Consider the following 15,069-nt stretch of genomic DNA (forward strand, 5'->3'; position numbering starts at 1 on the left):
AACAATAACCAAAGAAGGAAGCAGAATGAAATACTTTTATTGATTCATCAAAATATCTTCATACATGCCTAGCTATAAGGCCTTCTAGTTTATGACTAATTACAAATACATTCGCATTCAAAGATCCAACTGCAAATTCACACTTTTAGTTCTGCTCTCCCATCTACTCTCCCAAAAAAATTCCTAACTCTAAGCCTAAACTCTCTATTTATACTTTCCAAAATGGGTTACAGATTATTCTAGAACATTACATGAGAGGAAGGCCAACCTAACAATGGTCTGGACTCATCCCAAGAAAAGATCTTAACATAAATTTCACTAATGAAATAAATCCTACAAGTTGGCCTACAGATATCATGTTCAAATACTGGCACTCGACATACACTAGATATCTTGATACATGAAGGAATGCTACAGTAACTTGGCACATGAATTAATGCTATAGTAACTTGGCACATGAAGAGTGCTATAGTAACTCAGCACATGAAGAGTGCTATAGAGACTTGACACGTGAAGGAATGCTATAGTAACTCAACACATGAAGGAATGCTACAGTAACTTAGCACATGAAGAGTGCTATAGTAACTCGGCACATGAAGAGTGCTATAGTAACTTGGCTCATTAAGAGTGCTATAGTAACTCAGCATAGGAAAGTGCTATAGTAACTCAACACCAACTAAGTTCTATAGTAACTTGACACATGAAGAGTGCTACAGTAACTAGGCACTAACTTGCAAAATGAACAAAATTGAGCAGGATAACAAGGCAACCCAAGATGCTCCTACATCAAAGAATCATATGATAGAGCATATTATTATTAGAAAGAAAAGAAATATACCATATTATGTAATCAATTTCCATGTACTTTACAGGAAACCCCATTGAAAAGTCAAGTTTGTAAAAGCATTGATCAAGCTTAAAAAGCTTTTAGATAAACTACTTTAACAATAATCCTGTAGCAACATTCTCTCATTTGATTTTCAAATAAACTCTATCCTTTCAATTTGCTTCTCCAATAGGAAGAGGGATAAAAGACCAAATCTTAAAAAGACAAACCTCTACATTTGATATATAATCAATACTTTGCAAGAAATGTCAATTTTAAAAATTTGAGCCTTATTAAAACACTACATGAAAAAATCTTTTAAAGAATCTTCACTTCAGGCCGATTAATTCATTCCAATATATTCTCATCAAAGAAATATCAACATCTTTGAAAAAAAAAACCAAGATTCTTGCTTCCATGCCATTCTTATTTGAAGGCACCCCACATGGCATTCTTTGACACCTAGTCTATCCTGCAACTCCAAATTTTATAGGCAAGGCAAAAGTGATCTACATGCATTAGCATTTTCACTACCTTGATAGAAGGCAACCAAGAACCATTATCTTTTATTCCAAGTTACACCTTGTCAAGAAAGAATGCTAGACATGAAGCTAACACAAAGATTTCAATAAGAAAAAATAGTTAAACCATCATTCACTAGTAAAACATAAAGAGAAATGTTGTACTGACCATGTATCAACTTAGATATATTTCGATTAGGCCCAATCATAAAAGTAAAAAAGAAAATAGTTTCTTAAAAATATAGACAAAATTTTCTAATTGATTTTTAGCAAATGGATAAGAGGAAAACCTACCATGCAAGCCCATATAATTCAAGTAAGAGAAAATACAAATGCATTACCATATCAATTCAGGACATCATTGGCTCATGGATGCAAAAAATAGACATAAGAAGGAAGTATGAATTACAATGAATGAAAAAAATATATATAGTGCATAATAAATAACAATGATCACTTGAAAGATCAATGCAAGAAAAACACAAAACACATTAGTTGTTTTTGCAATGTCATTCCATAATAGTTTACAAAATGTTTCTTCAAGCATCTAAGGTTGATGATATCTTGGGTCCATAAACACACATTCAGAGTAGAAGGTCCAAAAAAGTAAAATTATTTAAATCTAATCCATAAGAAAAGGACTAGCAATGTTTGTCCTAACTCCTTTCCAACAAAGAAACCTGATGGAGATGAAATGTCAAGGCATGGTTTCTTCCTCTACTAGGTTCATGAAGACAAAAACTATGGACAAATAATTTGAATAATATTTTTAAGTTAAAAGAAGAAAAGGAAAATAAAAAATCATATGTTCAATAAGACATGGACCACACTTTTCAATGACCAAGCTCAATATGAAAAGAAAATAAATTTTCACTCAACTGTTAACAAACAACAAAATGGTGAGCATTATAATGCTTCAAAACTTTTCTTTTTAACTTGGTAATATCCCATAACAGTGGCCTCAGCTATTCAGCATATTCATATGAGTTATGGCTAAAGATTTAAGGAACTGGCTAATGGAAAAAATATAATATTTGCAAGGGTATCTAAAACAAAACTCGTGCATCTCAGGCTCACACTTAAATGTTAGAACTGATCCTTTGCATTCTATCAATGTAGTTCTAGGTATCAGTTCTGGGTTTCAACTAACTATCTAAGAAGGGAACTTTGACCTATATTTACTTTATTAACATGGCCAGAATGCCAACTCTCAAAACCAATTCACTTAAAAACCACATATCAGTAGACATCCATGCCTTAAGTTTTGACTAGTGACAAATTGTTGAAAATATACAATGCCTCCTATTCTCCAAAATGTTTTAGATCTCTATGCTAAGAAGTTAAAATTGATCACTTGAGCACATGGCCCATTCAATAAATCATAATATTAAACCCTCGAGTATAATGTATACACTCTTTTAGATAACTTTCTTTATTCCCATAGATTTAGACACCATGAATCATTAAAATGTAATATTGAAAGAAAGGGCCGTGTCTACCTATGAAGCAATAGTCTTGACATTTTCCATGGCTGATGCTACTCTTCCATCTAACAAATGTTCCTCATTGTGTAGCCTAAAAAGCTAGAGTCAATTCTTTAAGGCCAAACTAGATAAAAATAATACTGCAATTTTATTATGTCCTTTCTATTTCTACTATATAACCAATAGATTAATGAAGATCAGCTAAAATCAACCTTCCAATCTTTAAATTTGCTTCATCCACATCTTCTTGGACCTTTTTGAATCTCCTTTATCTTTTAGTTTTTTCTACCTACAATAATTAACTACATAGTTAATATAACATAGAGAGCAAAATAAGAACAATTGCAAGGGTATTAACATTCAAGTGCTAACAAACCTAGTAACACTTCAACTATTTCTAAACTAATAGATAAATAAGAGAAAAAGTGTTACCAAAAATTCAAGCATTTGTCAAATAAGAGATATAATGGCTAAAATAATTATTATTATCACCATGCAGGAGCTACTCAGTCCAAAATGCTATCAAGAATGAGATTTTGTGAACATCTAAATCTTAGTACCATGTAAATAAAGATTCATCAAATTAAAAATTTATTTTGCATCTAATTAACAAGGCTTAAGGAAAATATGTGAAAAAATTAAAAATTAAAACTTGGGTGGTCCTAACGTGTCATTCTTGAATATCAAATATTTGTTGCTGTAGATTGTGAACATGATTGTGCAACCTTTGAATAATAGCTCTCCTCCTAACTAACTCCTCCTCAACCTCAACTTTATCTTTGGTCACCTAAAAACAACCAATTTAAAGCAACAAACCCTAGAGAATTCACTACGGTGACCGTGCCCTAAAATTACAATAGAAAATCTAATCCTAAAACAACTAAAACAAATAAATATCTATCAAAAATTTAACACTTACCAAAATATCCAATGGAAGCAACTCCATATCCGCCTCCATGGCCAAATTTTTCTCTTTTACAGAAATAGGGGAATAATTTTTCACAAGAGTCACAACATAAAAACTCGCATTTATTCACCCTCCTTCAAAATTGTTGGGCGAGCAACATTGTGATGAATTTTTATGACTATCAGGAACACTACCAATTTGTTTCCATTCATTCACATTCAACCCATCAACTCCCATAGTAACCCACAATTCTCAATTTTTGTATTCAACTAGCATGCAGCTCCCACGTGCGATAAAATTGCAACAATATTTCTCTCTATTTTAAACTTTTGAGGTAGTAACACTATCTTGACATGTTCATGTTATCACTGCTATTTCAACTTCAACACTATTTTTTTTCATAATACCATTGTCTTTTGATACATTGTAGTGACTCAAAACTTTAGCACTACCTCTTGATACATTGAAAGACTTTTTCTTATAATAGTCATTATACCATTATTCATTGATGCTTTGTAATGTTTTAAATAAAAATTCCTTGTCCATCCCTATTTAATTTTTTAAATTTTAAAGTAGGCTCCTTAGCACTTAAAGATCCCACCAAAGCACTGGAAAATAAAAGAAAAAAAATCCAATTATATATTTCTAAAACAACTTACCAAAATACTAAAGAATCAAAGTCTCTTGTACAATAACAAGTTAAAACTAAAATAAAAAGTGGGCTCCTCAACACTTCAAGAAATTCAATGCAAAAAAGAAACCCTTTCTAATGGGCTTTTAAAACAACTTACCAAAAAACTACAAAAATCAAAGAAACCAAAATAGCACACATACCTGTAAATGCTTGTCCTTAACAAATGGACTATCCTTAACCTCAACTTAATGTATAATGTTTCCTTTTGGCATAGAGTGTAAGAGCATCCATTAATGTTCTTTTGTAGAGCCTCTACCACATTCTTTCCATGTCTCCTCAAAATTATCAGAAATGGAATGGAAGTTACAAAATTTACAAAATTCACGAACTGATTGAAATATTCAAATACTCAAATATATATCAATAACCTCAAATCTACTCTGAATCATTACAAGTTCCTCTAATACTTAAAAATTCCAACAAGGAACTACAAAATCAAAGCATATAAGAATATAAATCTCTTGCAAAATTCTAGAAGGACCTAAAAATGTAGTACAAAACCAAAATGAAATAGAAACAATCAAAATGGCATGCATAATTATAATTCTTATAGAGCCTCTACCACATTTAATGAGATTATGCAAGAGCTTGAACCCAAATACAAGTAATATCTATTGAACACAATAGAGGACGATAATATAGGTGTCATATCTCAGAGTTGAAAACCATGCCCACAACAAAGATCTATGAACTTAAAATCACCAAAGTAAAAACCATGCTTTTCATTACCATATACTAGTAAAAACCATGCCAAAATTTCCAAAGTAAAACCATGCCCAAATAACTTGAGTAAAAGCATCGTTCTCACCTTTGCAACATCATTCCACCTTCCAGTGGCTACATAGATGTTTTAGAGAATAACATAATTACTAGCATTATCTAGCTCAAAATCTAGGAGCCATTCCAACACTAATTTGCCCAACTCAATATTTCCATGATCTTGACATGCAAAAAGAAGTGATCCTAAAACAAAAGCATTAGGTTTGGCCAAGAAGATTGACCATGTAGGTATAATGTTCCACCCTAGGAGGAATGCAATAATCTCCACTCATCAAACTAAAATACTGCCAACCTGCACTAAGCAAACTCACATTATTGTATGTAGATAAGACTTCTACAAAGGTGATATGATTGGCTTTGAACTCTATAATCTGTTGTACTTCAAAAAAAAGTGCAAGGGAAGCTTCTCCCTACCCATGCATTGCATACCGTGCAATCATTGCATTCCATGACATGACATCTCTATTATACATTATGTCAAACACATTGCGTTGAGTCCTTCTACTCTCACATTTTCCATACATACCAAGTAAAGAATTGCTTACATTTCCATAGCCCTCCAATCCATTCCTTATAACATAATAATGGATCTCTCTACCCTATTGCAAAGCTACCAAATCTGCACAAGCTTGAAGAACACTCACAATAGATTCCCAACTCAATTTGACTCTCACATCCTACTTTCATGATAAAATCCTCAAGGTTTCATTGGCACATCCATTGCGAGCATATCCTACAATCATTGCATTCCATGAGACAACATCTCATGTGGACATTTTGTCAAACATGTGATATTCATCATCAATGCTATGACATTTACTATACATATCCACAAGAGTAGTAGCTACATAAACATTAGACTCCAAATCATTCCTGATTACATCAAAATGAATCTCTCTACCTTCACTTAGATTCAATGAACCAACACATGCTTTAAGTACAAATGGGTATGTGAAATTATTTGGTTTTACACCTACCTCTTTCTTTTTATGGTATAGGGAAAGGGATTATTTTTCTAATCCATTCCACACATATCCTCTTATGATGGCATTCGAAGCAAAAAAAAGTTTTATCAAAGACTTGGCATGCATCGTCCAGGCTTCCACAAGTGGCATACATTCTAAGTAATTTGACTTGTAGACATACATTTTGGTGAAAACCACTAAATATAAGCATGTGAGCATGGACTCTCTTCCCTTGTGCATGTTATTTCAGTTGGATACATGCATTTAATAGTGAAGAATATGTAGTAAAGTCTAGACAAATGCATTGATATTCTACTATATGTAAAATGTGTAGAGCTTCGTCCAATCGACCTTCCCTAGAGAGCATGGTTATGGCACAATTTTGGCATTTATATTTAGATTTTTCATTTCAATTTAGAGAAGGGAATGATGGATTTGAAGTAGTTAATTTGATTTTGTTGATGGCATTGAAATATGCCATTCATGAGTACATCCAATCCATCATGACAATAAATTTTTCTGGCATTTTTGTTTCCACAAATAAATAAATGATTCAAATTTATCTAGTTTAATGTCAAAAATAGCTTTTTAGTTGTGTAAGCAAACTTTTCCCTCTGCGTTCTCAGGTGTTTTAAAATTTTCCTAGGAGAAAACACTAAATACTGAGCACACTATACAACATTTTCATTTTAGAAGTCCTATACCCCCATGTTGGTCTAAATTTGGACCAACACGGGAAGATATTATTAACCTAGGCCCATGTTGGTCCAAATTTTGACCCATATAGGCATAGGTTTAAATATATATATATATCCCTCTAAAATCTAACCAAATTAATTAATGGTCAAAAATTGAGGCCTAATTTACTAGTGCTAGGGGTCTTAGGAAACCTAGAGGCATATGATGTAATGAAATGTGTTGAAAGAGGTCATAGGTTATCCTATGACCCTGTTCAATCCATATAAATGATTATTATATTTCTCTAGGGGTCTTGGGACCCCTAGAGACATATGTTCTAATAAAATGTGTCGAAAGGGGTCATAGGGTATACTATGACCCCTTTCAAATAATAGAAATGATTATAATATGTCCCTTGGGGGCCTATGACCCCTAGCAACATATGTTGAAATGAAATATGTTGCAAGGGGTCATAGGTTATCCTATGACTACTTTCAACACATATAAACTATTCTAATATGTCCCTAGGGGTCCTAGGAACCCTAGTGACATGTGTTGTCATGAAACATGTCGAGAGGGGTTATAAGGTTATCTTATGACTCCTTTTGACCCATATAAATGATTATAATATGTCCTTAGGGGTCCTAGGACCCTTAGAGACATATGTTGTAATGAAATGTGTCAAAAGAGGTCATAATTTATCCTATGACCCCTTTCGACCCACATAAATAATTATAATATGTCCCTAGGGGTCTTGGGACCCCTAGAGACATATGTTATAATGAAATATATTGAAAGGGCTCATAGGTTATCCTATGACCCCTTTCAACTCATATGAATGTTTATAATATGTCACCAGCGGTCCTAAGACCCCTAGAGACATATGTTGTAATGAAATGTGTTGAAAGGGGTCATAGGTTATTCTATGACCCCTTTCAACCCATATAAATGGTTATAATATGTCCCTAGGGGTCTTGGGACCCTTGGAGACATATGTTCTAATGAAATGTGTTGAAAGGGGTCATAGCTTATCCTATGACCACTTTCAACTCATAAAAATGATTATAATATGTCTCTAGGATTCTTGGGACCGTTAGAGACATATGTTGTAATGAAATGTGTCGAAAGGGCTCATAGGTTATCCTATGACCTCTTTCAATCCATATAAATGATTCTAATATGTCCCTGGGCGTCTTGGGACCCCTAGAGACATATGTTGTAATGAAATGTGTCAAAAGAGGTCATAGGACATCATATGGCCCATTTCGACCCATATAAATAATTATAATATGTCCCTAGGGGTCCTATGACCCCTAGAGACATATGTTGTAATGAAATGTGTCGAAAGTGGTCCTAGGTTATCCTATGACCCCTTTTAATCTATATAAATGATTATAATATGTCTCTAGGGGTCTCGGGATCCCTAGAGACATATGTTGTAATGAAATGTGTCGAAAGGGGTCATAGGTTATACTATGACCCCTTTCAAACCATAGAAATGATTATAAAATGTCCCTAGGGGTCCTATGACCCCTAGAGGCATACGTTCTAATGAAATATGTCCAAAGGGGTCATATGTTATCCTATGACCCCTTTCAACCCATATAATTATAATGTGTCCCTAGGGGTCCTTGGACCTCTAGAGACATATGTTATAATGAAATGTGTCAAAAGTGTAAGAATTTGGCTTAGGCTAGAATTCACCCAAGAATTAAAGAACTCAACACAAGCACACAGTAGACCAAAATAGACAAAGTATGATCAGAATGACAATATTCATTCAATAATTGGATGCAAGAGTACACTAGGAGTGCCTGAATATAAAGGCCTCAAGAGAGCTTCTAGAATGCATAGAAGTCAGCACCATGATATATCATACAACCAGGCACATGTCCACCAAATATGGATTGTCCTCCATTAAGCATAGGATTAAGTGCGATGATGTGAGGATAAGCCTACAATGGTGTAGCACACAAATTAGTAGAGTAGACAACATGTGCTAAATGAGGAGTGCTGGTAACTGTGTTGTCATCATGACAACTTAGTGAATGATGCATAGTCCTATGTTGTAGACACCATGTGCATAATTAGAGTTGTGTAACTCAGTGAGAGTTCACAAACTCCTAAGTGTCTCACCTAAAATAATAAAATAATGAAAAATAATTAAATAATGCATTAACCTAAGTAAAACTTAAGTAAGTGTAATAAGTAAATACTTATTTACTCCAACACCCTCCCTTAAGTGCAACTTAGGGGAATGCCCTTAAGCTTACAAAATCTAGGATGATATGCAAAATGGGTCCCAGCTACAAGGCCATGTTAGGTACCCATGTACATAATGATATGCAATCTCCCATAAAGCGGGGAAAGAGGGAAAACCTCATGGGAAAAACCCTCCCCCAAAAAGAGAGATAAAGGTGGATGCATGGATGGATGGAGTAATCAAGACCCCCCCAATATGATATACATCCAATATATACATAAGAGAATGATGAGAAGAGGAAGAGAGATAGGATGGGCTCCGCCCCCCCCAAAGAAGAATGCCAAAATGTGAATGCTCTGATGAAGGAGCTAATCCAAGACTACAGAATGGTGTTCCTCCCCTTAGGAAGAAACAATGCCAAGGGTACAAATGAGAAACTTTTGCTGTGTGTGGAAAGAATCCCATGAATAAGTAATGTCTCTAAAACCTGCTCAACTGGCTAAAGAACCTGTCCAAAAGAACTGTTTGTCTCTGCAATTGATGAAGAACCTTGCTGCAACTGCTGATCATAACTATCCATAATCACTTCAACCTGTGATGATTGATCCTATAGAGAATGAGCAAGAGAGTTGGATGAAACCCTCATGAAAACTGAAGAAGGTAATTTTGCATCAAGAAGAATAGGTAGATCAAAAATACTGTCTCCCAAATCTATCACTGGACCTGTATCTATAAGACTGAAAGTAGCCTACTATTTTGGACCTCTCACTGTGGCTATGTATGCATGCAGACTGAACTAAAGAAGTGACCTCTCATTATATCTGTCGACAGAACTCCACATTTTTGAATCTGTTAAAGCACTATCACTGGTGTCACTAGCAGTATCCACACTGTATGATCTGTGAAGAGGAGTAGAGGACAAGCTCGGAGAACTTTTCTCAAAGTATACATCCTTTTCCACAAAAATATGATGTGTCTTAGGATATAGAAGTCAATATGCCTTCACACCATTTTCATAACCAATGAAGGTACAAGGCTAAGATGTCTGTGCCTTGTGACCCCTAGAAGATCTCTTTGCCCATGCAAGACAACCGAAGACTCTGAAGTGTGTCACAATAGGTTTTCTTTTGCACCATGCCTCAAAAGGAGTTTTTCCATCTAAGGCTGGATGAGGAGAATGATTAAGAATGTGAGTGGCACTTGAGATTTCTTTGACTTCTAATGATGGATCGAGAGACTTGGCATGAATCATGAAACTTTCCATAGACTTAAGAGTTCTAATCCTTAAAGCTACAACATATGTCTTATGTGGATTGAATGTTGAAGGAGTCTAAAGATCAATGCCCTCATGTCTGCAAAAGTCTTTAAGTCTTCTGTTCACATCCATGTTTCCATTTTCCATGCAGAGTACTTTGATGGCTTTCCCTAATTTTTTTTCTACATGAGCCTTGAAGTCTAGAAACTTGTCCAACACTTCACCCTTACTATGTGGAAAGTAGACCCAAGTGAACCTTGAAAAGTCATCAACAAAGGTGAGTATGTAGCAACCCTGGCTAAATGCAAAAGGACCTGCTAAATACCATGTGAACCATCTGAAGAACACCTGTTGCTCTAGAAGACTTCCCTCTTTGTAACTTCCCCTCTGGATGCATATCCACTAAATTTGATGAACATTTACCTTTAGAAAAGTTGATTTGAGGGAGACCTTGACCATGTGGTATGTGCAAAGTTGCTAAAGATAGCAATAGTCAAGATGACCATATCACTCATGCCATAATTGCATGTTTGAATTGGATTGAGTTAACAAGGCCTTTGAAGGAGTCTTGGGTACAAAATGCGAGAAAGAGTACAATCTCTTATGATCATTCACTTTCCCTACTACAACCAAGGAATTATCTTTAAGACTGTGCACTTTTACTAAGTCTGGAAGGAACTCAACTCTATGTCCATCTCCAAAGTGAGTGATTTGGTAGATTGAAAGGAGATTTGAACTTAGGTTTGGAACATAGAGAACCTCTTGAAACTCTCCATTTTCTATTTCCACATTTCCTTTTCCTTCAACTTCCATTTTTTTATCATTCTCCATGAACATGTGTGGTACTCTTTAGCAATTCAATGAAGAAAAATCCTCCTTTGAAGAACTCATGTGATATGAGACACCTGAGTCAAATATCCATTCTTTTGAAGAATTTGCATTTGCCATGAATGCTTGCCCTTTTCCCTTTGAATCTGAAGAAGATCCCTTCTCCTTATAAGCATTAGGCAATGGAACATTATATTTGTTCATGATGTTGGTTAACTCATCAATCTTTTTAATATAACACTCATGCTCTTCATGACCCAATTTCTTGCAATAAGCACACTTCTTCTTCTCCTTATTATTGTCCCCTTTCTTGTTGGAATTCAAGGACTTGGCTTGTTGATTTGATTGTGGTGTTATCTTTTCTGCATCCTCAGATTTATTCTTCCATTTCTTCTTACACTTTCTTTTATTTGAAGATTGTCCAGCTAAATCTTGAGAACCCTCATTGGCCACCAATGCTTTGGATAGAGGTGATTTGAGAATTCCCATTGTTTTCAACTTCTTTTCTTCATCATCCAACAGTTTAACATTTTCATCAAAAGTGACTTTCTTGTAGGTAGACCCTAAGGTAGTCTTTGAGGTGTTAAAAGAAGATACAAATGTAGAATATTCTGATGGCAACTTGTTATGGATGAGATAGATCAGCCTATCATCTTTTATAGAACTCCCACAATCAGTAAGCTTTGTCTTTAATTCATTCACCTTGATGATGAAGTCCTGTATTGAGTATACGACTTAGGATCTAAGGAAACTAGCTCATCTTCTATTTTGAACACATCCTCTTCAGAAACTTTACCATAAATCCTTTCAAGGGTATCCCAAGCTTCCTTGGATGTAGTACATTTCTTGATTTGATACATGATTTTATCATCTACCCCCAAACATATATCACCTAGGGCTTTCCTATCCATGGCTACCCATTCAAAAATTTCACGTTGTTGATACATTATCACCTATTGGTTTAGGAAGAGTACCATCTATATATTGTGAAACTCCATTATGCATTAAGTGATACAACATTTTAGTTGACCACAAAGCATAGTTATGAGGAGTTAATTTAGGAAACTTAAAGTTTCCCATAATGTAGAAAATGAAAGAAAATTGCAGAAAAGAGAGAACACAACACCAAGACCCCCCTTTTCACTAAATCAAGAAACACCCCCAAAATAGATGCTTTGGGAACTTTATTAGTACTGTAATTACAATGGGCCACTTGCCAATTTTGGCCTTTGTGGACTTCTAATTTTTCTTGTTACAACCTCTTGATAGAGTACAAATATGAAACTTTACAAAGTGCTACAATTCTAAAGCATTACAAAGCAAAGAAGGGCCTTGTTGCTGAAAGTGACAATTTTGTCAACACAACACTATAATCTGATGCCAAATCTAGAAAGTAGACAAAAAAATATGCACTTTCCAAAAAAAAAAACCTATTTTTGACTCCAGATGTGCCCGTACGAAGCATTTGAAGTTGCAAAATGCAGGATTATCTAGGTATAGTCACCAAGAAATGCAAATTTTGAATAATATGTGCACCAAAACTAGAAAATAGCTGCACCACTAAAAAATTTAGAAAATTCTACACAGTTTCAAAAAAAATTGCACCTAATTTGTAGTCCAGATGTGCAAGATATGGCCTCTTGAAGTGAGACTGCAAAAACCAAAATCAATTTGGTGAGGGGTTGCACTGACAAAATAGAGGGTTAAATTTTATGGTCATATGGCTATTGCAATAGTAATAATTGGACCAGTTTTGACATCTAGACAGGCGTCAATTTTAAGCTCACAAAATTGATGACATCAGCAAATACAGGCCTGAGATGACGTTAGAACCTATGTGGTAGTACAAAATCATACGAAATTTGTGACATGGTTGTCGACGTGCGTGTACAAATTGCTGAATTTCTTGCTGGCTGTGTATTGATGTCAGTATTGACTGGGCAATGACTTGGCTTAACACGTGACTGCTGTTGATTGGATACTCCACATGTCAGAGCAGTTGGTCATTGTCGGTGATTGGGCATCAAGTCTTCAATAGTAGGGTGGCACATGTCTGGCACGGATTGTAAAGTTTTTGGTCCACATGGTCTACTATGATGCAGGCATGTGGCAGCAAGAAACAAGTCGTAGAGGTGCTGGATCTATTTCACGGGCACTAGACTGGGTGGAAACTCTACCAGTTTTCTTTCACATTGTCGGGAATGTATGTAGCGGTCACCAAATTGGTGCTGCAGACTTTGTTTTCCAGTTGCCAAAATGTGGGGTAATTGTCCCATATGTATTGCGCTTTATCTTGTGTAGTATTTTAAAACCAAAAACCCATGTTTATAGGAATAAACAACAAGCTTGACGCCAGATGTTGTATTGTGGTGGTTGCCAGGGGCAATGTTTTTGTCGGTGTGTCTGGCAGGCTCGGTAGGTTGTACAGTACTCCCTGCGTGGTACTATGCACTATATGACTTGCTAATTCCTGCCAATTAAAATAATAATTCCTTGCATAGTTAAATAATCCCACCAACAAATATAGGGCTGAGCTGGGGTGTCACTGCCCGGTTCGACTAAAAAAAAATTTCCTGCCTCCTAACTGAATTCGAAAACAAATTTTGAAAAATACTCAGATAGGAAAATAAAATGCAGAGATTAAATTAATGTAGATCTGAACATGAATTAATCAGATCAAATATAAAATGATCATACCCAATTGCAAATTGGAGCCTTCAAGTGCTGGTTTGCAAAAAAAAATTTCCCCATGATCAAATTTCACCCAAGATAGGCAAATTTATAGTCAATCTTCACTGAATCGATGCTCTAGACACAACTGAGAGGTCAGATCTAGCTGTAGACGCTCTCAATTTCTATGGATCCTTCAAATTCATGTCGAGGTTTTGAAGCATGAACGGTCTCGAATGGCTATGTGATAAGAATCCTCCTCAGCTCTGATACCATATAAGAATTTGGATTAGGCCAAAATTCACCCAAGAACTAAAGAAATCAACAAAAGCACACAGTAGACAAAAATAGATAGAGTATGATCAGAATGACGATATTCATTCAATAATTGGATGCAAGAGTACACTAGGAGTGCCTGAATATAAAGGCCTCAAGAGAGCTTATAGAATGCATAGAAGTTAGCACCATGATATGTCATACAACCAGGCACATGTCCACCAAATATGGATTATCCTCCATTAAGCATGAGATTAAGTGTGATGGTGTGAGGATAAGCCTACAATGGTGTAGCATGCAAATCAATGGAGTAGACAACATGTGCTAAATGAGGAGTGTTGATAACTGTGTTGGCATCATGACAACTCAGTGAATGATGTATACTCCTGTGATGTAGACACCATGTGCATAATTAGAGTTGTGTAACTCAATAAGAGTTCACAAACTCCTAAGTGTCTCACCTAAAATAATAAAATAATGCAAAATAATTAAATAATGCATTAATCTAAGTAAAACTTAAGTGTAACAAGTAAATACTTATTTACACCAACAAAAAATGATCATGGGTTATTCTATAACCCTTTTTGACATATATAATTAATTATAATATGTTCTTAGGAGTCCTAGGACCCCTAGGGACATATGTTGTAATGAGAGATGTTGAAAGGGGTCATAAGGTTATTTCATGACTCCTTTTGACCCATATAAACAATTATAATATGTCTATAGGGGTCCTATGACCCCTAGAGACATTTTGTAATGAAATGTGTCAAAAGGGGTCATAATTTATCCTATGAAGCCTTTCAACCTATACAAACAATTATAATATTTCCCTAGGGGTCCTGAGACCCCTAGAGACATATGTTATAATGAAATGTGTTGAAAGGGGTCATAGGACATCCTATGGACCATTTAGACCCATATAAATGATTATAATATGTCCCTAGGGGTCCTAGGGTTCTTAGAGACATATGTTGTAATG

The sequence above is a fragment of the Cupressus sempervirens genome, chromosome 2, assembly GCF_028749045.1.
Source record: "Cupressus sempervirens isolate cs-2001-9-10 chromosome 2, ASM2874904v1, whole genome shotgun sequence".
Taxonomy (NCBI): domain Eukaryota; kingdom Viridiplantae; phylum Streptophyta; class Pinopsida; order Cupressales; family Cupressaceae; genus Cupressus; species Cupressus sempervirens.